Below are 13,346 nucleotides of genomic sequence, written 5' to 3' on the forward strand. Positions count from 1 at the left end.
ATCCAAGTAAACAATGACGAAATTGTCAATGAAAGGGTGGAGTATCTCATTTATCAATTGCATGAAAGTAGCTGGAACATAACATGAATCGAATGGGATAACTAACCACTTGAAGAATCCCTGCTTCGTCTTGAATGTAGTTTTCCAAGTGTCTTCTTCATTGTTGTGCACCTGGTGATAACCTGATTTGAGATCTAGCTTCATAAAGTAACGAGCACCATGTAGTTGATCTAAAAGTTCATCAATCCTCGATAATGGATATTGATTCTTAATGGTTATTTTGTTAAGTGCCCTAATTCAACACACATTTGCCAGCCTCCATCCATATTAGGCACAAATGACACTGGCGAACCACTTGGTGAATAACTAGGTTTCATAACTCCTTGCTCAAGAAGTTCTTGGATCTGCTTCTTGATCTCTTCTGATTCCGTTAGAGAAGTGCAATACAAACCCAAGTTTGGCAGAGGTGAATCTCACCAAATGGATCTCATTCTCAATTTTGAAAATTTTTGTGGAAGAAAATGTAGTCAAAGTAACATCTTTTGAATTCTGGTTTTGAGGTTGAAACATTAGCAAAATGAATCACTCGCATGAATTAAGTAATCTCTTGGCTTGGTTAGCGGTAAAGAGATTATCTGTACATTAAGGCTTGGAAGTATTAATGTGGAACTCCTTCCCATATATGCTTCACTAAGCAATAATTACGAAGCTTCTTGTAGTGAATTGCATCACAGTTTTATAAATATAGACCACCCAATATGACTCGGCATACGTCCAAAGAACCACTTCGCATGTCACTTCATCGATATAATTAGTGATTGCAAACTTGAAGGTACATTGCTTTGTAATTTCCATATCAATGGGTAAATTTTTCGGTGAGCTGTTGTCTTTAAGCCCAATCTTCCTTACTAAGGCCTCCGAAATTCTTTTGATTTCCTAGATCAATAATGGCATGCACAAGAATTTGTTTGACTTGGATAGTCAAATGAAACCACTCTTAACAGCTATGGGAATCGACAACATCTGTTGGTTTGGTCATAAGGTCAAGAGTAGCATCAGGCTGCCTCAGCTCTGGAAACTCTTTTGCCTGATGCATAGTTAAGGCAGCCCTTTTTTTTCATCTCCCATGGTTGTTTTTCACCTGCTTCGATCGCAACTCAAGGTGAGGTATCCAACACTTGTCTGTGGTGTGTCTACTTGTTTGACAATGATCACAATAGTTCTTTCGCGTTGGACTTTCCTTCCCTTTTTTACTCCAATCAAATTACTGCCAAGTTTTTGTTTGTCATCTTTCATGTCAGCTCTTTTGTTTTTGCCCTCGATGGCGATGACCTTACAGTAGCTTCTTCAATAGTTTCTACGGTGAACAATTTTATTTCTTTCCGTATGTACTTGGCAAGACCTCCAGTATACTTAATGAACACATCGTAGTCATCAACATTGATGTCCAAGACCATAGCTAGGATATGAAACTCAGTAGTATACTCTTGGACAGTTTGCCCGAACCTTTGTCGGAAGTGTTGCCACTTGCACCATCTTTCTTCTTCGTAGCCAATTGAATGGCATTGTTTTCTCAAAATCAACCTAAATCCCTTCCAATTCAAATAAGATATATCATACTATTTTCGGTATGTAAGGGCATGACTTGTTAGTTTTAAGCTTGCAAATTTGATCTCCTGAGAGTTGGAGTATTATTGGTACATAGTGAAGTAAATTTATAAGATATCTATCCAATTGTCGAACTTTTCTACATCAACATCCTCTCTTTAAACATGGATATCAACCTTAAAATCAAAAGGAAAACTAATGAAAAGGGCTTGAAAACTTTGAGTTTTAACGATAAGGACAAAATAAAGGGTAAAGTGAATAGTACCAGGATTGACTTTTTAGTGCAAAAATGTGGTTTTTCATTAAAGTGAATAGTACCGCAGGTTTTCGTTAAAACTCTCAAAATCAAATTTTAAGGTATCTATGGGAGTTTTATTCTTACTCGATGATTCTTCTTATTTATCCCCTGATTCGGGATTGTTGTCATCATCATCTTCTGTCTCCTTGTACATCCTCTTCTTAAGCTTCCAATGAGTCTCATGTGAAGTGGATGCACCGACGGGCTTTCTAGACTTAAAGCCATTAACAAGTTTAGCAACTCACTATGTCAAAGTTTGGACTTCTTGTTCAAGTCTGGTGATTCGTTCCTCTCCGGCAGATGTTTCATTTTGTCTTCTCCCTTCTTTGATCTTGGCTTTCAATGCAAAGGCAAGGGACCACCAAGATCTTCAGCCAAAGCTTTTAGTCGGTCGTGTGTCAAGACCATTAACCACCGTCACCTTTTTCGGATTTTGTGCTCAGATACCACTTGATCCCAAACTTGTTGATGATAGAACTATTAATTCCTAATCTTTAGGAGTAAAGAGTCGCACTTCTCTTTGAATGAGACTTTTTTTAATATGAGAGGGAAACTTGAACTTTTGGAGAAACAAAGGAAAGAATTCTGCTTGATTCATTTCAATAAATAACTAGGTATTTATACAAGGTTTGATTGCTAAAATAACTAAATAAATAAGGAAGTTTTTTTTTTAAGCCAAACATTTTGTATGGCTCTAAATGTCAAACAAATAAAAGCCTCTAGTTTAGAACGGTTTTGAACGGACAAAGTGAAAACCCCAAATCTTTAGGTTATTTTAATAATTAATTTAATTATTAAATTATTTATTATAACTTAATAATCTGTTGAGATCCTCCTAGATCATGAGCTTCAATCTTTTCTTTCGTACGTCCCTTTTATATTCAAGAAGTCCGCTTTCAAAGAGAAGCGAAGACTCTTTCTTCCTACTAATAGTTGATCTATCGCCTAGAAGTTTTGGATTAAAAATGCGAAGTGTTCGCAGCGGAACTATGCAGATAAACTAATATACTATCAACTAATGATGCCACCGATCTTAGATCCTAAATCACACAAGACCATGGAAACACAACATCAAATGACCATGAAAAAATAAATAGTGGGAGGAGGACAGAAATTTGAAAACTTGGCCACCAGATGGATGTACAAAATCACTTTTCCGTAGTTACTTTAGGATCCAGATAAAAACAGTCGAGCATAGAACATACAGTTCTCATTTTTTAATGACCAAATAGAAACTCGTTCGTTTAATGTATGCCCCCTTGTCTAAATATAATTCACATTCTAACAAATTATGAATAGAAAGAGATGTAAAGAAGAATAACATATTCAAAACAGATTGGCTAAAATTAAAGAAAATACGCAGTAACCTTGACTAAGAAGTCTACTGAGTGTCGGAATTAGGAATGCTCCAGTTGCAAACACAGGAGCCAATGCCTCTACAGCAAAATCTACATGTAAAGCCATCAGTAACAGATCGAAACCTTGTTGGGCCTAAACTTAGGCAATACCGGTAATATGGAGTTGAATTTACTTCCATTCCAAAATGATATTAAGAGAGCCACGCACAAATGACAAGAAGAAAACATTCCAAAAACACTTAAACATATGACAACATGTAACCTCAGTTTTGTATTTTACACATCCGGTGGCTCTTTAAACGTTACACATGAAGCATTTCTAATACGCAAGTGGAAGAATGAAAACGCACACAAACACGCAGAAAACCTCTGAGTAAAGTCAAAAACAGAAACTCACATCTAAAGTACATAAAGAGTGAAATAATACGATAATACTTACAGGAATAATTAACTTTTGGCCCCCGCGATGCAACTCAAATTTCCAAAAGATACTGTATAAAGAAAAAATTATTATATCTTAAGTGAACTCTAAACAACAGGCAATTAGTAAACAAATTTTAATATTTGCAAAGCTAGTATGAATAATATCGAAGATTTTATATTTATTCTGTAAAAATATAGGAGGGAATATGGAATTGGCGTAATTTTGAAGTCATCCACCAAAGCTATAATTGTGTCGCCAGAAAACTTTGGGCCAAAGAATCAAATTATCAAACCCAGAAAACATCAATTTCCCGATGAGTCTGTTGAAAAGAATAAAATAGAATAAAACAGATGGACCAAGAAGCTGACCAAAACCAGCTTGTTCAATATGATCCCTTCAACTATAAGGCGCAAACTTGGTTTTAGAGATGTATAAACATAGGTCTCGGATAGGTATGCAATTCAAAGGTTTTAAAAATGTGTTGAAACCGAATGAACCAAGTGCGCATCAATCGTCTAATTTTTCCTACATAAACTGTTCCATGTTTTCCTTTCCCTTAATTCTTGCTTCCCTTGTCTCTCCAAAACATTGAAACTTCAAACTTGTTCTTGGATCCCTTGTCTCTCTCTAAATTCAATTTAAATTTCTCCCTAGGCATCAAAAGTCTTACTAGCTAAAGTAATGATATATTATATTGAAGACGATTGATTAAATGAAGGGAGAAAAAGATAATAAATAGACTGGAACTGAGCTATACCCTCATGATTCCATGGCCATGTAGAAAGTGCGGCGAAGACATATAGGCCAATATTGTACCAGGTCGGAAATGTGCTGCGACCTTCTCTTGTTCTTTCATTTTCCGCAGCCTCTCCAGTTCTTCCTTTAACTCTTCTGCTTCATTCAGTTTTGTCCCAAGTCCCGTTGGATAATTATCCATTAGTTTTATTTGATTTATCTAGTTAATTTGCTTATGTTCGTATAATCCCTATTTGTCAGGGAATATAGTTAACGTTTGACCTAAACTTTAGGAGAACCCCAGCAGTCTAGGGTTGTTAGACGTGGAATATTTTGTTGCTTATTTTTCTGATTACTTGTTTCTTGTATGAACATTCTCTCAAACTTTTGCACTCTTTAGCATCCGAAGTTCTAGTTCTTTAACAGTTCCAAACCAGAAGTCAACACTTCCATCCCATAAATGTCATATATCTTCCTTTTATTCTCATCCGACAATATTTCATACGCTTAGCATATCCTCTGAAAGTTTTTTGCAGCAATATCTTTTATCTGAAAACAAGCATTTCATCCACAGCATTGATCAAGTTGAAATGCCTTTGAAGAAATATCATCATTCACTGTTGTCCTTCTTCAGGATACCTTGTCAAGAATGCGCGAGTGGTGGAATAGTAGTGGACATCATACATGATTTAGATTTGGATTGCCATTTTGAGTGGAGGAGCTAGGTTAATAGGCATCTCCGTGAGTGGTGGAAGTGTAGTGGACATCAGACACGAAACTTCAGCAGGGTTGGCTCAAATCCAAAGAAAAATGGCGTGAAAACTTTAGTTCAACTACCTGGTGTTGGACTGGTTTACTTGACCAGGTCGGTCATTAGGGCGCGGATCCGAGTTCCAACACGAGTCAACCTTCGTGGTCTTAGGGCACTACACGTTGGACTCATGGGAATCGAGACACCTGGGCCTATGTTGAGATTTTAGTAATTTACTGTTGATCTGATCACTTGGATTTTGAAGGGAGCAAGAAGAATGAAAGAGAAGAAGCTAGAGAGAGAGTCAAAGAGAATATTTCACAGTTGTAACATTCTAACCGTTGCAGAATGATGCTCCACTTTCATTTATTCATTCATCCCTTACATCAGCTGTCATCACCATTCAAATACATAAGCCATTGTGATTATGACACATGGCAATTACAAGGCATGTGAGCCATTGAAAATGAAAACAGATCTAAGTCCTACACTTGGCATATGAGCTCAAGCTATCTCAACAAAAAACAGTTTCACAAAATGACAAAATAGAAAATCTACTAGGTAAATCATTTACTAACAAGAAATTAGTAAGCAATTTACTTTTCAACACTCCCTTCTAAATTGCTAACTGATTTCACACCAAGCAAGCTTTTCAAATAGTTGAATCTATCCTTGGGAAGAACCTTGGTAAAAATGTCTGCAATATGTTCTTCACTCTTACAGTAAATCAAATCGACCACTCATTCTTGAATTGCATCTCTAATGAAATGAAACTTCCTGCCAATGTGCTTGGTCCTTTGATGAAACACCGGATTCTTAGAAATGGCAATAGCTGATTACTGTCACAGAAGAGGGAATTTGCAGCAGCTTGCTCTTCTTCAAAGTTCTTGAGCACAAACCTAAGCCAAATGACCTGAGAGGTTGCTTCAGCTGCACTAACATACTCAACTTGTGCAGTTGAAAGTGCTACATTGTGCTGCTTAACCGAAGCCCATGAGAATGCTCCACTCCTAAATGAAAAAGCATACCCTGAGGTGCTTTTCATATCCTTCTCAGATCCACTCCAGTCATTATTACAATAACCAATCAATAGAGCAGACATTCCAACCACATATTCAATCCCAAAGTCAATTGTTCTTTGGATATACCTTAAGACTCTTTTAGCAGCTCCATAGTGCTTCTTAGAACGCTTGTGCATAAATCGTGCAAGCAAACTAGCAGAGAACATAATATCTGACCTAGTTGCTGTTAAGTACAAAAGGCTCCCAACAATTTTCCTGTATAAACACTCATCTACAGGTTCACTTCCATCTTCTCTTCTCAGTTTATCAGTTGCAACCAATGGAGTGCTCACTGGCTTGTAGTCTTTAAGCCTAAATTTATCCAAGAGAGTCAGAGCATATTTTTTTTTTTTTTCTGGTGTATAAATATACTCCCTTCAGTTTGAGTTACCCCCATTCCAAGGAAATGATGAAGTAAACCCAAATCTGACATCTTATATTTGCACATCATTTTAGCCTTGAATTCTTGCATCATTTCTGCACTACTCTCTGTGTACATTATATCATTAACATAGATTGACACAATCAAAGTACCAACACCTTCCTTGTTTCTCACATATAAAGTTGATTCACTTGAGCTTCTATGAAAGCCACAGTGAATTAAGTATGTGTCAATTTCAATATACCAGGCCCTTGGTGCTATTTTAGACCATAGAGAGCATTTCTTAGCCTATACACTTTGTCTTTAGCCTTTTTAATCACAAAACCATCAGGTTGGTCCACACATACCTCCTCCTCGAGAATAATATTCAGAAAAGATGATTTAACATCCAATTGTCATAGTTTCCAACCTTTATGTGCAGTTAGTGCAATGAGTGTCCTGATGGTATCTAACCTTACCACAGGAGCAAAGGTTTCATTGAAGTCAACCCTAGGTTTTTATGTGTAGCCCTTGGCTACAAGTCCAGCTTTGTGTTTTTGAATGGAACCATTATGATTTAGCTTTGTTTTGTAGACCCACTTCACTCCCACAATTGGTTTGTTGCATGGCCTATCAACTAACTCCCAGGTAGAGTTCTTTTCTATCATCAACATCTCTTCTATCAAAGCCTTTTCCAAGCTTCATCTTTGACTGCCTCATTGAAATCTTTAGGTTCAATAATGCTCATCTTACATTGAGTATATACATCACTCAAATTCTTCCATTTTTGTGGAGTATGATCATAGGTTTTTGAGATTGAGACTGAAGAACCAAGTGAACTAGATTCCTGAGATGCTTGGATGTCTTTAGTTGTTTATGATCTTAGAGGAGATTGCATAGACTGACGTGAGTTACTTTATTCTGAATCAAGCTCAGATATCCTTGATCTTCCATTATCATTCCAAGGAATAGAGAATTACACTACCTCATTAGATGTCCATATCTTATATGCCACAACCAAGATGACTCTTCAACAGTTGCTTTATTAGCCATGTAAGGATTGACATATTCCAAACTTAAGGGAAAACATCTATTTCCTTTCATTGGAAAACTTGCAATCAAAATCTTCCATATGTCTATCTCCATATATATCAACCATGTAATCACCAAACATAAGCCAATAACCATGCTCTACCATCTGCCCTACCCTTAACAAATTCTCATCCAATCCAGGTACAATCATAACCTCTTTAATATATCTAGTCACACCCTTCATTTCTATAACCAAGGTACATTTTCCTATTGACTGCACTAAATCTCCCGTGCCTATTTTAACTCTACACTTCACATTTTTATCAACATCAATAAGCAAGGATTCATGAGAGGTCATATGATTACTACATGCACTGTCTACATACCATATGTTCATATTTTTTCCAATAGAAGCAGAATAACAGGCATAAAACATGGTTGCAGATTCTGTTACCTAATTTGCAAAGTTTAAGCTTTCCAGCCTTGTTTGGTTGATCATAGTCCTTGATGAGATGACTAAGACGATTGCATCCATGGCATTTTGGCTTCCCTTTAAACCAACATTCACCATAGTGTAGCTTATCACAATGCTTGTATTTTCCCTTAGCCTGATCAGATTTTCCTCCTTAATCATACTTGCCACCTTGATTAGCAAGATTCTAAGGTTTAGGGTTCCATTTCTTTCCCTTCGATTTCCAGTTCTTCTTTGGTTTAGAGTTACCAAAAAAGGGATTTGACTGAGTCCCCTTTGGATTTACACTCACACTACTGAAAACTTTCTCAGTGGTACTCTTAGCATACTTATCAAGGCGTTGTGCAAATCCACTCAATGTAGCAATAACCTCTTGTACCTCAATAGTTTCAATGTCCTTAGTTTGTTTGATCACATAACAAACAAGATCAAATTCTTTGGTCAAGCTTATAAGCAATTTTTGAACCAAACGTTCTCTTGGTAAATCTTCTCCATACCCTTTCATTTGGTTCACCAGCTCGAGCGAGAAGACGAGTGAGATACACAGACAAGGTTTCATCATCCTTCATCCTCGTGTACTCGAAATCTCTGCGTAGACCTGTAGTTTGATGGATCTCACTAGTTTATCACCATGAAATTCGTGGTGTAAAATATCCTAAACGCCATTTGAGGTTTTCTCATTCGAGATTTTGGGAAAAATATCCTCCGAAACAGCTTATTGGATGATACCTAGCACCTTAGCATCCTTTATTAGCTTATCACTCAGGGAAGCTTTATCTAAATCTGATGAGCCTTCATCTTCAATCTTCTTAGCCTTTGATTCTGGTATTTGAAGACTCTTTTCGACTAAATCCCAGATTCCATGCGATTTGAAAATAGTTCTCATTCGAATCTTCCAAAATTCATTGTTGTCACCATTGAATATTGGAGCCCAAAGATCACTACTACCTGAACCAGCCATTTGAGACCTGAATCGATGAACTTAGTCGAAAATTTCACGTTGGATTTCCGAGCATATCACTCACAGAACTGGCACCCCAATTCTAGATAGAACCTAGGCTCGCGATACCATATCTGATCACTTGGATTTCAAATGGAGCAAGAAGAATGAAAAAGAAGAAGCTAGATAGAGAGTCAGAGAGAATATTTCGCAGCTGCAACATTCTAACTGTTGCAGAATGATGCTCCACTTTCATATATGCATTCATCCCTTACATCAGTTATCATCACCATTCAAATACATAAGCCATTGTGATTACGACACATGGCAATTACAAGGCATGTGAGCCATTGAAAATGAAAATTGATCTATGTCCTACACTTTGGCATATGAGCTTAAGCTATCTCAACAGAAAACAGTTTCAAAAAATGACAAAATAGAAAATCTACTAGGTAAATCATTTACTAACAAGAAATTAGTAAGCAATTTACTTTTCAACAACCTGTTTGGTTCGGTCCTGACTTTTGGATTGTAGCAGATGGTGACACAACGTGGCCATGGGCTAGGAAACAAACCCAACGTTTGAGCCCTATTCTGGGTTGCTATTGCTGCAATTGCTAATGTTGTTGGTGGCAGAGGTTGCCCAGCCTCTGTGCTCAACCGTGAAGAACAGTGGCATGGGGTTGGGGCCACACCGTAGTTTTAATTTTTTAGTCCAAATCTGGGCATGTTGGGAGTGCTGTTCGTCATAGTTTCGAAATTCCTAACCAAGCTTTCCTTTCTCTAGGGCACATGAATCAAGGAATTAAAAAATTTGAAGATTGGTTATATTACAAAAATTCAAAAAGATAGAAATTTGAAGAGAATTGAAAGAAGTTCTTTGAGATTTGAATCAATTTCTCAATGAAGCACCCATTTGCGGTAGCAAAATTTCGTCATCACGAATTTGATAAAATTGTACCTACAAACAAATTAAACACATTTAGTTACAGCCAAAGCCACGCGCCCAATAAAAGGGGAGTTTTAGCCAATGAACCTACGATGCCTAAGTCAGTTTCTCTAAAAAAAGAGAGAGATTTAGGATTGAGTTGTATAGAGTTCACTTTAACTTACTTGAGAAGTGTGTAGAATAAGGTATTTATATGGAGCATCGCAGTATGAAGGATCTAAAGGGAGGGAGAGTTCGGCTAAACCACACAATGGGTAGCCTAATTTGGTATTTAATTCGCTATCCACTGAGATTCGAACCTAAGATCTCTTTCTTTCAATTGAAGAGGATACCATCAGACTGTAGTATTCAATGACAATCCTTGTTGATATTATTAAAGTTAATTAATAATATCCTAAAAATTAGAATCCTTGATTGTGCTTCCTTGAGTAAAAGAATATGTCTTTAATAAAGGCAATTCCGTTAATTGGGAAAAAAAAAATCTATGTGTTAGCTCTAGGATTTTTTAAAATTATTTTTGGCTCCACAAAACTCTACAACTAATAAGATGTGAGTTGAAGCAATATCAGTGGTATAAGTAGTGTACAATATTGAATGTTGAACCCAAATAGTTGATCATATCTTAATTTTGTATATAAGATTGTGTCCTGAATTTATGAGAAAATATAATATATATAACATGTTACATGAGTATAGAGACAAAAGAAAATAATCAACATAATGCTCCCAAAGATTTCAATGCATGCATTGCTGCCCAAGAATTCTATACAATATCTCCACAGATCACGAGGCCATAATGATGGAGAGAAAGTTCCTGGAAATTTCCTATGCACAGCCATGTAGGTCCCCTCAGTTCGTAACTTCATGCGCATTATGATGATTCAACGGTTGTCATCCTGCATGCAAAGTGGCTCATAAAATCCAACTAGAAAAGTATACGACCCAAAAAAAAAAAAAAAAAAAAAAAAAAAAAACCCCTACTTAAATAATAGTATTAGTATAACTCTAAAAGTCACTCAATACTACGGTCTAGTGATATTTCTCTTCACTTATAAGTAAGAGGTCTTATGTTCGAATCTCGTAAATGACGAATTCGTACCAAATTAGGTTGCCTACTATGTGGTTTAGCCGAATTCTTCCCTCTCCTTAATGTACGATATATCGTTGCACTCAAAAAAAAAAAAAAAATAAAAAAGACTTCGTTATTATTCCTTTTTTTATGTGTGTTGAGATTATCAGTACTATTCATAAAGGATACGATGCAATAGGGACTCGCCATTGTGAAAAATTATTGGTCAGGATAGGGTTTCTCAAAAATATCTTTGGAAAATTTGTGGCAAAACAACTATGTATAACGCAAGTGACACTACATTTTAACCTTATATAATACAACTCTTAATTTTGGCCAATGATTCTCTTTTAATTTATTAATTTAATGTTTGAAACAAAAGAGAGCGAGTAGTGAAAAGGGAGTGTAAAAATTATTGTCCATATAAAAATGTAGGACAACAGCATTTACAAGAGAAAATTTCCCAATGCTAGTTTAGTCCAAGCAATATTCTAAAGGAAAAAGAGGATTGAACTAAACGCAGTAAATTGGAGATATTCTAAACACAATGCAAATCCACCAAGAATAAAAAATATAAAAATACAAGTTAATTAAACTCTTATCTTTTGTTCTTTTACCATCATCCATGATAGAGTAGTCGCGCAAACATGGTGCCCAGAGAAAAGACACATCGTGCTTAGGAATTTGACACATATGCTGATAAAGACACCACCCTTTCCTCATCTCCTTCTAGCTGCTGACAACAAAACCAAAACCTAATTTTCTATATAATCCCAAACCTTTTAATATTTTTCAAGCTCATCACTCTGATTCAACTGAGCTTGCTCATTAAGAGTCTCTCTCTCTCTCTCTCTCTCTCTCTCTCTCTCTCTCTCTCTCTACATATATAGATGGGTTTTCACATGGCAGTTGTAGCAGTCATCAAACTCAAAGTCGTCACCATGTCCGCCTCTCACAGCAGCGCTGTGCTGACTGGGTTGATCTGGCCATTTGTCCTCAAACTCTCTTTCAGCTTCAGTCTTCTTCGTCAAACCTACTCCGAATTCAGCCATGCATCGAGGCTCTTCTTTTTCCAGCTCAATCAGATTGCAGCTGCTGGTTTGGATGACGATGCAAATCATCGTCATCGGCAGCTAGTTACTAGGTTGCAACGAGCTCTGAGGCTGCTGCGACACACTGTGACTCAAGAAAGACAGTTACAGGCCTTGGAGTTGGATGAGCAGAGCATGCATGCCCTCGCCATGGTTGCACTTTGAGCTTCATGTGGGTGAGAATCTACGAATTACTATGTTACTGCGTTTTTTTTTTTTTCCTTTTCTTTTCTTTTTACTGGGATTCGGTGAATGGTTTTTACTTATATTTTAACTTTTGGTTTGTTACCAAATTTAATATATGGAAATGTCGATCTAAACTGTTAATTATGATTAAGATGCTTTAAACTGGCTGGTTGAATTTTACTCTCCGGCTCGTGTGACAAGAGTTTCCATTGTATAATTGTGAAAGAGAAATAATTCTTGCAGACCTTTTTCTCTTGCAAAACATGTTTAAAGTTGTTCCTTGATTTTATTTACTCGATCAATATATTAAAAGAGGGACTTTGGATGTGATCCTTATGTATGAATATTCTTTGATTAAAACCTTGTTGGTTTTTAATTTTTAATCGAGGTCTCTGAAATTAATGTGATAATTTATTTCTATGTACGTTACTATATTTTTTAAATTAAAAATTAAAAATTATAGTTGTTTATATAAATAAGATTTTAAATAAAAAACCATAATTTGTGGGATTAAAAATATTAAAATATAAATATACTATTTTGTGTGCATATATATAAACATGGGTACATTCATCAAAATTAACCAAAAAAATTATTGTATCAGAATATGGGTACATTATTCAAAATCACAAAAAAAAAAAAAAAAAAAAAAATTAGGCTTAATAACATTAGTAAATTTCTTCAATTAAACTTGACATGGATACATTTTAAAATCAAAAACAAAATAATGTACCCATATAAGTTTAAAAATGGATTAGAAAAAAATTGAATAGATTTTGTATAATAAAAAAATGGTACATTTTACATATAAGAAATTGGTATATTTAAGAATGAGTACATTTTAAGATTAAAAAGTTTGCATGAATGGGTGCATATAATTAGCATAGGTACATTTAGCAAAAAAAAGTACAAATAAAAAAAATATATGGGTACAAATACAAATAAACTTTAAAAAATATGGGCACAAAAAGAAATTAATATATGGGTACAAATTAAAACTGAAAATAAAAT

This window comes from the organism of the source record quoted next, unplaced genomic scaffold (assembly GCF_019419815.1).
Source record: "Pyrus x bretschneideri cultivar Hongxiangsu unplaced genomic scaffold, Pyrus_bretschneideri_v1 Contig14, whole genome shotgun sequence".
In the NCBI taxonomy this organism is placed as follows: Eukaryota; Viridiplantae; Streptophyta; class Magnoliopsida; order Rosales; family Rosaceae; genus Pyrus; species Pyrus x bretschneideri.